The sequence below is a fragment of the Montipora capricornis genome, chromosome 3, assembly GCF_036669925.1.
Source record: "Montipora capricornis isolate CH-2021 chromosome 3, ASM3666992v2, whole genome shotgun sequence".
Classification (NCBI taxonomy): Eukaryota; Metazoa; Cnidaria; class Anthozoa; order Scleractinia; family Acroporidae; genus Montipora; species Montipora capricornis.
The window spans coordinates 31554594-31558640 of NC_090885.1; the positions used below are offsets into that span (position 1 = coordinate 31554594).

The following is a 4047-nucleotide window of genomic DNA, read 5'->3' on the forward strand; positions in this document are numbered from 1 at the left end:
TTGAAGATATATTAATCAACAAGAAAAGACGCTGTACAAAATGCGACCCTCTATTCTCTTTTAAACCACGTAAACTCAGTGGTACGGATAAAATTAGGTAGCGCGTTTCGCAACTTAGCTGATATATAAGAAAAAGAACTAAGACCATAACTGGTTGTTTTAGGTTTATTGAAGGACAGAATGTAATTTCCACCAAGATCATGCATGAGAGGAGTTTGAATGAGCTTATTGCATAGAGATGTAGAGTCTGACTTAAGTCATAGAAGGACAGCTAATTTGCAAGTATAAATCTCAGGATTCGCCTATTTACATTATACCCGTTGCTTGACAAGAAATTACGAAAGGCCAGTTCTTTTGCTACGGGGAAAAAAGCACTACTTTGTTGCGAGTTTTCCAGAGTAAAAACTTCTTCAGAAATCAAAAGTCTACGTTAACAGCACACACCAGGGTTACTCTTTAATATCTGGCTACAGGCCGCGCTTTAGCCATTTGATGAGGGCCAGTCAAGTTGCCTCCTTCGTGGCCTAAAAGAATTCTGGGTAATTCTGCCATTCCGGATATATTTTCCCCCAGATTTCGAGTATTACAGTGAAACAAAGAAAGTTTGTTTTTTTGGCTGCATAATAAAACAGTCTACCTTGTAAAATAGGTAGATTCAGTGTAGGCTTCCCACAAACATTTCAGCAGATCTACTATGTCTGCGGATTCCATTATATCTTGATACAGATCTAATCTTTCAGATAGCCGATCAGCAGACTGATGAATGCCTGACCTGCTAAACGCCCTTACTCGCAGTCGGAGACTGAATTGGTAAGGGCGCGGCTCGACGAGGTCGGACCGAAGGAGCTGTGCTGCCGGCTAGACGTTCGACCCCTGAATATGACCTATGTATGACCTCGGAGCACAGCACCACAGCCGGATGAAATAGGCTGGGAGTCGATTTTACTGATAAACTTTCCTGATAAACCCAGAAGCCTGTAATTTCGAGAAAATCATTTGTGTTCAAGTCTTGAAAGGGCAGAAGTGAAAGCAAGCTACTTGAATTATCAGGCATTAAGACATGGAAAAATGTGCGTACAAATTAAAACAGCGTTACAACTACACTAAGAAACCGAGTAGCAAACATATGGAGCCTACTTATCTTTAGCTTCTCATGTAATGACTTTCCAAACAAGACTGGAATATATCTGCGGAAAGTACTAGCGGCGAGTACGCTGAGATTCTGCTTAGTCTTCGCGAAAGTCGAAAGATATAGGCCTGGACTTTTTAGCTTCCTTCAAGAAAATACGTCCGTTTTGTGTTTCCACTTCAGACGCTTCTTGACTTTATTCACTTAAAGTGCCTATCACCTCAACACACTTTTCCACTATATTTATTCTCAGAAATCATCACAAATACATCGTGTTGTTTTTAGAACATTTAGATTGAAATTTCGCTCTTTCATTGGCTTTAAAAAACGGGAAAAGTGATCATTCCGTGATTAATAACCGAGCAATGAAGGGGAATGGGTTCGATACCGGGTTGATTTCCATCGCTGTTTTCAAAGAACTATATCTCAATGCAAATTAATTTGTGACGTCAACCCGGTATCGAACCCATTCTCCTTCATTGCTCGGTTATGGATCAGATTATGATCACTTTTCCCGTCTTTGAAAGTCAATAAAAAGGTGAAATTTCAATCAAAAGGTTCTAAAAACAACACGATGTATTTGGGACGATTTCGGAGAATAACAAAGTGAAAAAGTGCGTTGAGGTGATAGGCACTTTAAGAGCTTTTTCTTGTAAGGCGCCAAAGACTGATAACTTTGATAACAGTGAGGTTCGTTTGGTCCAAGATATCTTAGTTACACAAACATACCAAACGTAGAAACTGGTCCCATGGCCCCTATACCAGGGCTTGTAAACTGACGTTTTGATTGGTAAGACAAAAGGCAATTACTAGTAACCATCATCAACCTTTCTGTGTACACACGTTTGAAGGATCTGAGGCAGACCTAGCCGTTTTCTTTCTGAATATACAAATTTATAATGTTGCTCAAGGCCCATATGCGTTCTTTGCAAGATTAGCTGCTTCTAAGAATAATTCATAAATCTTTTTACTGACTTATAGCTGTATTTCAGCTTTTATGCGCCAGAATTTGTTTCATAGCTTCGTGTTCAGTGTACTTCGCCTTGTTTTGGAATTGCTCCAGTTTACAGTTCGTCTCTGGTTTTGGGATTCGTCACATTCGTCTTGTAGGTTCCTTGCTTATTTCGCTTTGCCGTTTTCCTGCATTCTTCATGTTCGGCGCTGTTAGTTATTTTCTGTTCATTCACGTGTTTTCATTTTGTTATTTCAGTTACCGTGTTCAATCTTCGTATTAAGTGGAATTAAATGAAGCTACGGCACGATTTGGATGCGTGTGATTAGCGTGCTCCACAACAAGGTTACTTAGATGTCTGCTCTACTATATGACTAAAAGTGTCGAATCCTTCGTTAAAAGAAAAAAGAGGGCAGCTGGTATATTTACCCATAAGTCTTAGTGCATGAAAACCTTAACAAGGCTCATAAAAACGTAAAGCAAAATTTTATGTTCTACAATCTTGAAATCTAGTATACACAATGTCGTTAGTACAAGGACAAATATTGCAAAATATGGCTTTCTTTGTTCCTAGTGGGCTGTGTTTGGTTCGCATGGTATTGTGGTAAAAATTTATATCCCAGTTTTGATTAAAAATGTTGGTGTCTTTTGAAATCAAATAAATGAAATGAAACGAAAAGTTATATACCAACACCCTTGAGCTTCCCCGTATAATTCCAGTATAGTGAGATCCCCCTTCCTGAAGCTTTCTTTGAACCGTGAACAAACAAAATAGCCAACTATTTCCTTCTGTGCATGGGACGTTAACGTTGTTAGTCCTTATTTGTATTTTTTTTTCTTTCTAAAACAGCTGGATTTTACTAAAAATGCGTTTCATTTAATCTAAGGAGTGAAAAAATTCAATTATATTTCTTCCTTGGAAAGTTAAGACTTACTTCCCAAGGACGAAATATAATTGAATTTTTCCACTGCATAGAAGTTTTAATATGTGTCTGTAGATAAAGCAAACACTAAAGATCACAGGTGAGCTGAGTTCATTAATTCTAATCTCTGAAATGTCTGTTATTTAGATCCTACAAATTATCCATAAAATACCCATACTGCTCTCCTATTTTTGCCTACGGTGTTGCTGTAATGACCAAACAGAGCGGCATCTTTACCTCAGACCTTAGAGCGGTTTTCAATTGAGTGTGGAAAGTAATTAGCCAACGATGAAATGATATATATGAAATGGATCGTATATGAAGTGCGGAAATGAAATCAAGTGAAGCTATGATCTTCGCAGTTATGAACGCAATTTTTGCAATTGCGTAAAGAAGCCTGAACAATTCAGGACTTCAACGGGGTTTGAACCCGTGACTTCACGATACCAATTGCTTTGGTTTGCATTACTTCACTTAGTGATTGGTTCAAGGTAATCGCGCTCTTTTTTCAACCAATCAGAAGTGAAACCAAAACCAGTCGTGGCTCGCGCGTGCTGATTTTCCCGCGCTTTGTGTCGGCTACGTGTGATTACTTCGAGTTTTGTTTGGTTTACTGGATCGTCTCCGTCCTTTTTGATTGGCCAAAGTAATTACTTTGGTTTTGGTTTTACGACACTCGATTGAAACTCGCTCTCTGACCAATCCTCTCATTTCCAATTATAAAAATTAACCGCCAATGACCTTACAGTTTGACATAGTAATGTCATGTTAAACAAGTGCCTTAGCAATCCCTCTCCATCCTTAAAAACACTTTCTAGTCAATTGTTACAAGTTGGAAAAAGTTTAACCTGCTCCCATTTAGAGATAATATCTTAAAAACTGCAATTTTCTCCGTTCGAGCTGAGATCCAACCTTAAAATTCCCTTGATGAAGTGCTGGCTTATTTTCAAGTAGTGGCGAACAGAAACGCTGATTTTCTAGAAAAGAATACAACAAGCCATTTCTGGCATATTTTTAACTGCTACAAAATGAAAGTGTCTAAA

The 4047-nt window shown here is 38.4% G+C and overlaps 1 protein-coding gene across 1 annotated transcript in view; it reads left to right on the forward strand.

The window, feature by feature from the left end:
• The window catches only part of LOC138041287 (RYamide receptor-like), a 12711-nt gene extending 9754 nt beyond the window's left edge, over positions 1-2957 (forward strand). Inside the window, exon 3 of the transcript XR_011130790.1 lies at positions 2340-2957. The gene's annotated coding sequence lies outside the window, so the exon portion shown is untranslated. The remainder of the gene's footprint in view (positions 1-2339) is intronic.
• The last annotated feature ends 1090 nt before the right edge of the window (positions 2958-4047 follow it).